Source organism: Electrona antarctica (assembly GCF_951216825.1).
Source record: "Electrona antarctica genome assembly, chromosome: 13".
Taxonomy (NCBI): Eukaryota; Metazoa; Chordata; class Actinopteri; order Myctophiformes; family Myctophidae; genus Electrona; species Electrona antarctica.
In genome coordinates, this window is record NC_136794.1 from 46,204,796 (window position 1) to 46,218,085 (window position 13,290).

Here is a 13,290-nt window from a genome sequence, read left to right on the forward strand (position 1 = left end):
CCCCAGGGGTCAAGTTCAAACTACGCCCATGGATAGATATAGATATAGATATCTATTGGATATAATAGACTCATATACTGCATGTTAAATATTAAAGGATAACTTTAGTTTATTCAACCAAGGTTCATGTTTTAGCTTGTTATTAGAGAAAGTAAAAGATGAGTGTTATTTTTCATTTGCTGCTTTCTTTAATTCTAGGGATTTTGCTGTAACAGGGGGACGGGGGCATTCGAACATGGGGCTAAATATGTATTATTGTTTTACAACATTTTATAGCGGTTTCTTTTTTTTATTTACTATAGTCCTACTAGACCCAAGAAATTATACTTGACCACAAAAGATCACGAATTATTACTGAATGTGTCATACTGACATTTTGAGCCTATGACACACAGTGTGGCTTCCCCAGTAGGCCTCCTTCACATTCAGTAGAATCTGTGATCTTTTGTGGCTAGATGTAATTTCTTTGGGTCTAATAGGACTATAGTAAATAATAAAAAAAAGAAATCGCCGTAATATTTTGTAAATAAAGACGTATTTAGCCCCATGTTCGAATGCCCCCGCCCCCTATCAAAAATAGCTAAAATCGCTAAAACGAAAGAAAGCAGCAAATGAAAAAAAATTAACACTCATCTTTTACTTTAACAACCTAAAACATGAACCTTGGTTGAAAAAAACTAAAGTTGTCCTTTAAGCACAGTTACCAGTTTCTTTCGAGAAGGTTGCAAAGAGCATGCCTGGGGGAGGAGGGGGTGGAGCATGCAGCAGTTTGCTCGGTTGTGATTGGTTGAGATATGGTTCTATTGTTCTCCTTTTCGGCCTATCAATCCAAGCAGTTAGTGGCTCCACCTCAGACTCTCTATTATAAGAAGAGTTGGTCTGTGTCAGTTCTCCACAACTGCTCCAGGATATCATTTCTTATCAGATCTGACTGTGGACTCCAGGTGAAGATGAACTCTATCAACCTCAACTCCGCTGAACAGGAGGAACCCAAAGACCATGGTATGTTTCTTGCCCCTTTTCGTCTGTCATATTTTGAATAGTTAAAAGTCATTGCATTCTCAATCTATTTTTTTATTTTTTTCATTGTAATTTGTAATTTAGAGTTGCCTTTTTATTGTCTCACAGTGAATTTGTGAATAGAAGTGGTTGTAGTATTATTTTACCATACTCCGCTATATTTATTGTATCATCAGTTGCTACATTTTCTTTCATTTCTTTATTAAAAAATTGCACCACATTTATTTTTGTTCCAATACAGTGTTGCATCACCAGTCTGGCCTCCCTGTCTTTCCAACAGTAAACGAACATAGAAGCTTGGCTAAACCAAAAAAGTACGGCTGTGACCAGTGTTTACAACGTTACCATGCCATGTCTGACCTTAAAAGACACCAGAGAATTCACACTGGACAGAAACCCTATGGATGTGATCAGTGTGGACAACACTTCTCTCAAATGGCAAACCTTAAATCACACCAGAAAATTCACACTGGAGAGAAACCCTATGGATGTGATCAGTGTGGACAACACTTCTCTGAAATGTCCAACCTTAAAAGCCACCAGAGAATTCACACTGGAGAGAAACCCTATGGATGTGATCAGTGTGGACAACACTTCTCTGAAATGTCCAGCCTTAAAAAACACCAGAGAATTCACACTGGGGAGAAACCCTATGGATGTGATCAGTGTGGACATCACTTCTCTCAAATGTCCCACCTTGAAACACACCAGAGAATTCACACTGGCGAAAAACCCTATGGATGTGTTCTGTGTGGACAACACTTCTCTCAAATGCACAATCTTAAACAACACCAGAGAATTCACACTGGAGAGAAGCCCTATGGATGTGTTCTGTGTGGACAACACTTCTCTCAAATGTCCAGCCTTAAAAAACACCAGAGAATTCACACTGGAGAGAAACCCTATGGATGTGATCAGTGTGGACAACACTTCTCTGAAATGTCCAACCTTAAAAAACACCAGAGAATTCACACTGGAGAGAAACCATATGGATGTGATCAGTGTGGACAACACTTCTCTCGAATGTCCAACCTTAAAAGCCACCAGAGAATTCACACTGGAGAAAACCCCTATGGATGTGATCAGTGTGGACATCAATTCTCTCAAATGTCCCACCTTAAAACACACCAGAGAATTCACACTGGAGAAAAACCCTATGGATGTGATCAGTGTGGAAAACTCTTCTCTCGAATGTCCAGCCTCAAAACACACCAGATAATTCACACTGGAGAGAAACCATATGGATGTGATCAGTGTGGACAACACTTCTCTCGAATGTCCAGCCTCAAAACACACCAGATAATTCACACTGGAGAAAACCCCTATGGATGTGATCAGTGTGGACATCAATTCTCTCAAATGTCCCACCTTAAAACACACCAGAGAATTCACACTGGAGAGAAACCATATGGATGTGATCAGTGTGGACAACACTTCTCTCAAATGTCCGACCTTAAAAGCCACCAGAGAATTCACACTGGAGAGAAACCCTATGGATGTGATCAGTGTGGACAACACTTCTCTGAAATGTCCAGCCTTAAAAAACACCAGAGAATTCACACTGGGGAGAAACCCTATGGATGTGATCAGTGTGGACATCACTTCTCTCAAATGTCCCACCTTGAAACACACCAGAGAATTCACACTGGAGAAAAACCCTATGGATGTGTTCTGTGTGGACAACACTTCTCTCAAATGCACAATCTTAAACAACACCAGAGAATTCACACTGGAGAGAAGCCCTATGGATGTGTTCTGTGTGGACAACACTTCTCTCAAATGTCCAGCCTTAAAAAACACCAGAGAATTCACACTGGAGAGAAACCCTATGGATGTGATCAGTGTGGACAACACTTCTCTGAAATGTCCAACCTTAAAAAACACCAGAGAATTCACACTGGAGAGAAACCATATGGATGTGATCAGTGTGGACAACACTTCTCTCGAATGTCCAACCTTAAAAGCCACCAGAGAATTCACACTGGAGAAAACCCCTATGGATGTGATCAGTGTGGACATCAATTCTCTCAATTGTCCCACCTTAAAACACACCAGAGAATTCACACTGGAGAAAAACCCTATGGATGTGATCAGTGTGGAAAACACTTCTCTCGAATGTCCAGCCTCAAAACACACCAGATAATTCACACTGGAGAAAACCCCTATGGATGTGATCAGTGTGGACATCAATTCTCTCAAATGTCCCACCTTAAAACACACCAGAGAATTCACACTGGAGAGAAACCATATGGATGTGATCAGTGTGGACAACACTTCTCTGAAATGTCCAGCCTTAAAAAACACCAGAGAATTCACACTGGGGAGAAACCCTATGGATGTGATCAGTGTGGACAACACTTCTCTGAAATGCCCAGCCTTAAAAAACACCAAAGAATTCACACTGGAGAGAAAAAATAGCGGTAAGATCAGTGTGGACAACACTTCCCTATAATGTCTAACCTTAACATACACCAGATAATTCAAACTGGGGAGAAACCCTTTCATTGTGATGTGTGTGTGGAAAAGCTTTTATTCATGCAAATAATAATCTAGTTTTAGCTTGTGGTCAGTGTGGAAAGAGTTGTACATACTACTACTAGCCACCTAAAATGTCATGAGTGCACACATGAAAGATAAATCTGATTAGTGTGAACAGGATGACAAGAGCTTAATTATAGAGGACGAGAAACATCAGCAGATCCACATAACAAAGTGTAGCATGATATGATCCATTATGGTATATTTCATAAGAAGAAAAAAAAGAATGCTAAACTATAAACTAAGGCTGTCAAAGTTAACGCGTTAATCGTGCGTTAACTCAACGTCCTTTTAACGGCGTTAATTTAATTAACGCGCGATTAACGCACGGTGAAGTTTGACAGAACGGTTGAGAGACGCATGCATCTGAATGCAGGCAGGCAGATTCCAATAGCCCCGCCTCTCTCTCATCCCCCCCCCCCCCCCCCCCCCCCTCTCTACCATTCCCACACTCCGGACTCCGGACCGTCAGTACTATAGGGCAGTTGGGCTGTGAGCAGAGGCTGAATGCCTCCGTAGGCTCCGTTGGGCTCGTTAATTAATTAATTTGCTTCACAATGTGTTAGATCAGAAGCTCTTTGAAGTGGGCATTGGGCAAAAGCAAAACTCTGGCCGTTTTGGTTGACAAACATAGTTAGTTAGTTGTGAAAGCTTGATGCTAATCATGCTACACAGACCATGCTAATGAGGGCTAAAGCTAATGTTGACTTGCAGGAGAGAGAGGGGCAGGGGCTTGTGTGTGTGTGTGTGTGTGTGTGTGTGTGTGTGTGTGTGTGTGTGTGTGTGTGTGTGTGTGTGTGTGTGTGTGTGTGTGTGTGTTGAGTTTATGATTTTGTTTCCCTCTTCCATGGCATTTGCAATAAAGCAAGCATTCTCCCATGTTGAGTCTTGAAAAGACCACCAGTGGTCCCTGAGGGGATTCCAGGTGGCCCACAGCTAAATGATGGAGGGTTGGTAACCAAATGAACCCTTATAGATCTTTAACTCTCAAGAGTTGAATAATTGTTAAACAAATGCATTACTTAAAGTGAATTTACAAGAAGTCTACACAATTAGAGAACTTAGAAAACATGTTATTTTGATCAACATATAGCCTGTTATCTCTCCTAATGGTACCAACATCAATACAGTTCTTTAGTTTGGGCCTGGAAGGCTAAATGTCATCAAATGGTGGTCCGTGGCTCAAATGCAGAATAAATAATGGACCTTGATATGAAAAATCTTGAAAACCACTGATTTAAGGTATATTTAGAATGGATTAAAAATATGCGATTAATTTGCGATTAATCGGCGATTAACTATGGGCAATCATGCGATTAATCGCGATTAAATATTTTAATGGACTGACAGGCCTACTATAAACACATTAGTAGTAGTAGTATATGAGCATGTTGATTCTAGATGAATAGGATGGGGATGAATTTAATGTTGATTTGATGATTCTTAAAGGAGCATTCAGTGATTTGGGTGATTTGGAAAAAACCCTGGTCCGCCCCGGTAACTAGATGTGCACATGCACGCACTACAGTGGGGGGGACATGCAACAGGCCAACAGCACGCACACCAAGGCCCGCCCCCGCTCGATCATCTCTATCCTGATTGGATGAAGGATGGGCCACCTAGCCAAAAACAAAACCTACGTTTTCTTTTACCCCAGGGGTTAACTGGGGACAGGGAGGAACTCCTTATATGGTCAGCACACTCTATAGTAGGGAGGATTATCACAACAAAACAAAGAAATAAGTGATATTCTATTAAGTGAAATCGCTGAATATGTTCATTTTTCAGGAAATGAAAAATATCCAAATTAAGAAAACCATATATTTTTAAAAACAAAGCAATACAGCCTCATCAAAGTTGGTGTTGTGACTTTATATATTGACAATTACTTCCATGAGAGGGAGAGAGGTGGTGGAGTTAGTTGTTTTAGCAGACATTTTGAGGGTCCAATGGAGTTAAGAGTTTTTGTCCAAAGCACTTTTTACTACTTTCCATTGGTTCAATATTTTCGAAACAACACACAGACGTAAAGGGTGTTCAATAGCACTGATTTATGAAAAAAATCAAAAAATCAAAAACCTCAAAATGGAGTTATGAGGTTTCCTCCCGACAGCAACAATGTACTGTATGTCCCACCTACACCTGACCTGAATATTTACTGTAGATTAGATTTTTTTCCCAGAGGTTGTTATATTAAAACATAGAATACAAGTTATTTCAGTGTTTCCAATGATTAAAACAAACCGCCTAAATATTTAGTCATAATGATATATTGATATTGTGAATGTATTTTTTTCCTCCAAATTTGTATTTTCTTAACATATAAATTGGACACTATCACATTGGATCTATGTATAGTGACACATTATGTTCTGTTTATTTCTTTGCTACATCATGTAAATAAGTTGTGCTGTCAAAATAAAGGTAACAAAAAAGGCGAGGATTTATTTATTGTTTTTTTAATCACAGCTGACGGGCAGCGTTCAGGAATAGATTCAGAAATAGCTGTGGGAAGTGAGGTTTATGTAATATAGTCATTGTTTAAACACAATGCAGTAAAAAGTCCTTCAGGGTTCCGTTCTAAACTCCCAGTGACCTCGCGGCTCACATTTTCTCTCTTTTATTTTTATTTTTATTGTATTAAATATATATTTTTTGGTGTTTTCTGCCTTTATTGATAGGTTGAAAGTAGACTAATAGGCCTCATTCACACTATTGAGACAGCTGTCTTGTCTGTGTCTTAAGTTGTGTCTTGTCCGTGTTTAATGGCCACCCCAATGCATTTCCAATGGAAATCACATGGTTTGACCAAACATTGTTTGATGGCTGTGTTCTGCCCCCCCTCCCCCCATCAAACAAAAATGTTTGGTCAAACCATGTGACTTCCATTGGAAATGCATTGGGGGCGGCCATAAAACACGGACACAAGACAGCTGTCTCCATAGTGTGAACGGGGCCTAACAGGAAATGCAGAGAGAGATGGGGGGGAGGACACGCGGCAAAGGCCGTCGGGATCGGGAGTCGAACGCGCGGCACGCCGTCAGGCTGGCTCAGCAGCCTAGGTGCCCGGACGGTTGAGCTAACACATTCTCTTTTTATAAGGGTTTCCTAATAGCGAAGACACAGACAATGAACCCCATTCGACCGTTATCTCTCTATTGAATAGGCGAAATCATCCATTATCAGCACCTTCGAATAGGGCCAATATGGCCATACTGGCATACTCACCGTTTCAGTATGTCATTATCACCTATTGTCATTATCACTGATGTCCTGACGGAGGCGCGCCGTGTCTGGTGGCCTTGAGCCACGTGAGGCACCGCCGAGCGAGGCGCTAGCCGAGTGAGTCGCCGTGCCGAGCGTTGCGACGGCCACCAGACCCGACTCAGCGCCGTTCGAGTTACATCCCGATAGGCAGAGAATAGTATATATTAGTAGTAGCCCCTAGTTTCCATGCGCCAGTTGGAAATGACACGTCCACCAGGGGGAAACCTTGACCAGGCTATGTTCAGCCAAGGGTGAGTATGCCAGTATGGCCATATTGGCCCTATTCGAAGGTGCTGACAACGGATGATTTTGTCTATTCAATACAGAGATAACGGTCGAATCCGCTGAGATAAGAGGACGGATGAAGAGAGGTGATGACATGCAACCACAAAATAATACCTCAGTCTGATTTGAACTCACTGTGGCCCTTTAAAGCTATACACTTTGCAATTAACTTCCCTTTTCCAATGCGTTTGTTTTATTTTATTATTGTTTACCACTGAGCTAATACAGCCTGCTTACTTACGGGATTAAAGGGGAATACCACTAATTTTCAACATTTTACTATGTCATTAATATACCTTAGAGGTGTTTCCTAGAACTGGAGGTCTGAAAAAAATCATTAACATGATTAATCACATCTTGATGATGTCATCAAGATGTGATTCCCCATTCACCCTAACCTAGTGGAAGGTGGACGTCAGAAACGTAACATGCAGCCCTGCGAGGCGCACCATTGCTACTGTTGCTCTGTTCAGCAAAAACACTGTTCAGGGGTCTGCCATGAGTCACAGAATGCAGGGGCAATGTGTCAGATTGAAGATTTTCTTTTGTGTATTTTTACTTGGACTAAGGACCACTTCACCACTTTTCAACCCATCTTCATATAATTCGTCCTCACAAATGATCATGATAAAATAGCACCTTTTGTTTCTACTCAGTCTGCATGTGTCTCATAGGAGGGCTGTGGGCAGTTCAGAAACCCGTCCACCAGTGACATCATCATCATGGGGAATCCAAGCTAATAGAAACGGCAGGCTTTCTATTCCTGAAAAGTTGCAATGCGAAAATGGAAGCCATCATTCTCACGATAATAAAAATCTAAATATTTTTAATCGGCCTAACGATGATGTCACTGGTGGATGGGTTTCTGAACTGCCCACAGCCCTCCTATGAGACACAAACGGAGTAGATCATGAACATTAGTGAGGACCAATTATATGAAGATAGGTTGAAACGTGGTGAAGTGGTCCTTTAAGTATATTGAGGCCAATACTTTTACTTACCTCTAGAACACTAATGCTGGGTGAATTTCACCTGAACAATTTATTGTAATTATGTGATTTTCATAATGTTGCTGATGTCTGAGGTGGGTGGTATGGGTCCTTGGCCACTACCAACCTGATAGAAAGTAGACCAGCCTGCTTCGCAGCTGGTAAAAAAAATCCCATAGTCCCACAATGGACAGTTGATCACTGGACCATTCTCACCTGTCCCAGGAGTGGTTGGACCAAAGAAGTTCCCAGCTCCATTATTATTGTTTTTTTTATACTATATATTTTTAAAACAATACCCACATTTTTCACCGATTTTCACCGATGTGAAAGTTCATGTTCAAAGAATAATAAAGAAGACTGCCTCAAATTGCCATGCATATTGTACTTGAATATATTTTTATGAGAAATGTATTTTTATGGAATTTATTACATCGGGTAAAATAGGCCCAATGTTAGTGATGGTGTGACAATTTTCAACTTTAGTCTTCTAGGGTTGACTGAAAGTATGATGCAGGTCTTTTACTTGTAACAGAGTACGTTTTAAACAATAGCCTACTAATTGTATTGCCTAGGGACCCTCACAGGTATAATAAGTGCGCACACACACACACACACACACGTGAGGCCCCCAAGGGACCCCGCCCTCTGTCACTAACTGTTTGTATTGACACACATTAATTCAGCATGTATAGAAACAGTTTGTGTGTGTGTGTGTGTGTGTGTGTGTGTGTGTGTGTGTGTGTGTGTGTGTGTGTGTGTGTGTGTGTGTGTGTGTGTGTGTGTGTGTGTGTGTGTGTGTGTGTGTGTGTGTGTGTGTGTGTGCACGCGCGCGCTGTGTGCAGACATGAACCTTGAGGACAGGCGGTGATTGCTGTTATTGGATGACAGAAACAGTAGCACAATTGTCTCATTGTCAACACTAACAGTAGGCTAGTACTGCCTGAAGCTCACAATAAGACAACAGTGTTGCTCTCTGCCATCAGACAGATACGTTTACGTGTAAGTTTACAGAACAAGTGTCAGGAGGGCTTGTGAACAAGGCTATAATAGTTTAGCATTTTTCTTTTTTCTCACTTTTCTGAGGAGCGATAGCCTCTCCTATGTCCAGCTTTTGGTGTGAGTAACCCACATTTTGTCCTATACACAAACATTAAATGCCAATGAATGGACAATACACATTGTTGATGAAGGTGAGGACGCAATTGGCCAGAATGAGATGATTTATGTATGATGATGTACGATGATAAGAGCACCCCTCACTTCACACAGGTGTGACTTTTAAATACTTTTTTTTTTACTTTGGTGTTCAATTTCAGTGTTGAATTTCAGTGTTGGTTATTGTCTCCACCATTCAGGACGGTGGAGTCAGTCTGTCTGTCTGTCTGTCTGTCTGTCTGTCTGTCTGAACAGCTAATCTGAGGAGTGGAGAGGAGATGTTTTTTGTGAATCTTTTACAACAATCTTTATTAACTTAACTTATTAACTTTATTAACCATTTGGCCACCAGGATTAATTAAAGAATGATTACTATATGCCAGGAGAGCGGGGATTGTGTTAACCCTTTATGTGCCAAATGGTTCTGTGCTGTTGTGCTTTATAAAACATGAGAAACATTTAAGCCCTCGTGTACCAATTTACCAAATGGCTCTTCAGTGCACGAAGCGGAGCCCGCCATGTTGGTTAGTAATATACAGTCATGAAAGAAGTATACTTCCTTTTCCTTAATACCACAATGTAGAGATAGGCCTTATACTCTGTTACAAGTAAAGCGCCTTGAGTGAATTAATCTAAATCTACGATCTAATTCTTCTGATAGGAAGTATTACTATTAGTTACACAGAGCCCTCAAAGTTGTCCTACAAAAAAACATTACAAGGTTTCGATTCCTTAGATGACAAAAGAGCTAAACAAAGTCAAAGGAAATTTTCATCCTTTTGCTGATCCATTGAAGACATAAACCTCTCCATTGTGTCTTCCACAGGGTTGGAGACGAACATTTTGGGTGGTGCGTGCGTGCGTGCGTGCGTGCACGTGTGTGCGTGTGTGTGTGTGTGCGTGCGTGTGCGTGTGTGGAGGGGATTTCCTCCACATGAAAGGTTGTGTTGATCTGTTGGAGGAACGAAGGAGAGACTGAACAAACATCTCCACACACCTGAGGATTACACCTGCCAGACCTTAAAGCCTGTCGCTTGACTCCATCAGAGACCTCAGAAACACGGGTGAAAGAAACATCAACTCTACTCTACTTATAAAACCACTTCTAGACCTGAGTTGTTGCGAGGCGTTTCACACAATTTTTGCCTCTTTCTCTTATTATTTGACAATTTGGCCAACGCCAACCAGTTTTTTTTTATTGCTTTTAAGGCTGTAATGGTCTTAAAAATCCTTAAAGTCACTTCACTTCACTGCCATCAGGGGACCCCCCCAAAATCATGTGCCGACCCACTGGTCTACATCAAATGCCTTTTCCAAAAATAGTCTTGATCTATAAGCTCTCAACGCGTGGCATCTTGACACGTGGTGAGCTTGTAGATCGGCTATTTTCACTGTTTGTCTTTTTCTCGGGTCTCTCTGACGGAGACAAGCGACCCTGGATTACCTTACTGCCCGAGGACGGGCACACGCACGCGCGCGCGCACACACACACACACACACACACACACACAGTTTCAGTTTCATGTCATTGTGTTCAGATGAACATTGTGAATGAAGGCTGGAAGGTGTAACACGGTCTCTTCTCCCCCCCCCCCCCCCCTTTGTTTATAGGGACCATGTTGCACTTCCTCCACTCCTGACATCACTAAAACTGCTCAACTGAACGTTGGGGGGGGCGGGGCAGATTTAGCTGTTCAAACACCCTTTTCTAACATATTTATTGTTTGTGAGAATGCCAAATGATAACATAAGTACTGTTTTCCCACATTATGTGAATATCCAGCATTTAATACTAGTATCTGTTAAATTGCCATGCGGGGGGGTTGTGGTGGGGCAGGAGGATGGAGATCTAATTCTCTCTTTTTTAAGGACTAGCAGGTTGACTATTGTTTTAATGTTTTGTTTTATCCATCCATTTCCTGCAATATTGGTGATCTATTTGGGTTATTGTCAGCGAAGGTATACTTTTTCCCGCAAATGGTTTTATCCCTCAGTTAAGGTTTATCATTTGTGATGTTATGTTAGTGTTTAGTGTGTGTTTGATTGATTGATTGAGTAGTTTAGGATTTCAGGGGAAAATTTTTTTTATATGTACAGAGTGACGAAAAAGGAAGAGGGGGGGGGGGGGGGGGTGGAGGATGGGGGGGTGGGGCGATGATCACCTGTTTAAAACCCATTCTGGGCGGGAACCCCTTTTGGTGTTTTAACTAAGCATTATGTAATACTTTAGCTATTGAAAAATAGCAGATCTACAAGCTCGTAGCGCGCCACCGAGTGGCGCGCTACGAGCTTGTAGGTCTGCTATTTTTGAAAAATCGTGAAAATGCGGCACAAATCTTTAAATATAATATATTCTTTCAGAATACCTTTTTATTTTTATTTCGACGTCAGGCCTAAATGGGTTAAGGTGCATTTCCTCGCCCCTTGGGCCTGCAGCTGAAAGGTGGATTTTCAGGCCTGTTTGAATTAAAAGATGTTAAAGTGATCTGCATTTTTTGAAGGACGGGGGTCCGTGCATTCCATAGAGTATAAAGAAGGATAGAGACCGAACTGGAGCGTTAGCCCCCCCCCCCCCCCCCCCCGCTATTAATTTCAGTGGAAGTTGCTCAGTGGCGTTTTGAAGCACCCGGAAGACTTCCGGAAGTATAATTATAAGTCTGTCCACTTCCATTAAAGTGCTGCAATTCCACATTTCGCCAGTAGGTAGTGGCATCTTCAACGTTGGATAGCCTTACTGGGGGCTTCATTCCATGCCTGCAGCGTGGCCGTGTTGTAGAGGGAGAATTTACCCGTGTTTGTTTTGAAAGTGGGCGGTACCAGATCGCTGTTCACGCTCCCTCTAGTATTGTGGCTGTGGCTGTCACTCTTTTTTGAGTGGTGCAACCACTCCAAGGAACAGCAATGTCCGTCCTGGTGGCAGCGGTGGCCGAACGGATTGCGGAGCGGTCTTGATACCGGGAGGTCGCCAGTTCGAATCAGCGGTCCGACACGTTAAAATTACCACCGCTGAAGTGCCCTTGAACAAGGCATTGAACCACTACGATGAAATGTGTTCTATGAGCAGGGCCTGGCTGGAAACAAGTTCTTGAGCTTAGCCCAGATACCCTGGGTAAATATAGTAATCATTTCATTTCATTTTATTTCATTAGCCTAGCCCCAGACCTCAATTTTGAGGTCCGGGCTTACACACGTGACGTCATGAACGTCTGTCCACTTCCATTAAAGTGCTGCAATTCCACATTTCGCCAGTAGGTAGTGGCATCTTCAACGTTAGATAGCCTTACTGGGGGCTTGGTGCATTCCATGCCTGCAGCGTGGCCGTGTTGTAGAGGGAGAATTTACCCGTGTTTGTTTTGAAAGTGGGCGGTACCAGATCGCTGTTCACGCTCCCTCTAGTATTGTGGCTGTGGGTGTCACTCTTTTTTGAGTGGCGCAACCACTCCAAGGAACAGCAATGTCCGTCCTAACCTATGTGACTATGAGAAGAGTACCAGTAGGGGCAAAAGTGGCGCTGTTGTGCCAGAAACAGAGAGAGAGATAGTGTTGCACTGTTGCCTGCTAATTACAGAGAGAGAGAGAGGCAGGGGGAGAGGGGAGAGGGGAGTTGCACCACTCAGTTCACACAGGTGTGATTTTGTTTAGGTAGTCAGGTATGCGGGTACTGAGGGCATCGAGGGCAAGCTATAGGCTGTGTAACGAAGACTCTGACTAGGACGTTGGGCTATATGACATATGACATGTTTAGTATGACAATCCCTATATTTGGGCCCGAGCCGACCTAGTGCTGATATCAGATAGATATGGTATGGCCTAGTCATCGTGACAAGCCTGGTCGGAGAATATATAGAGGTCGGCTTCAGGGAGAAAGCAGAAGTCGAAGCATCCTGGTTTAAGTTCTAACCGGACACCACTGCGGGGGTCCTAACCTAAGTAATCAGCAATAGAGCCTTGAGCTATTTTATAGGCTGCATTTACAATTTTGAATGTCAAACCCATTTTCAAATGCTTAACTCTGTCTTCTACCCGGTGCCGG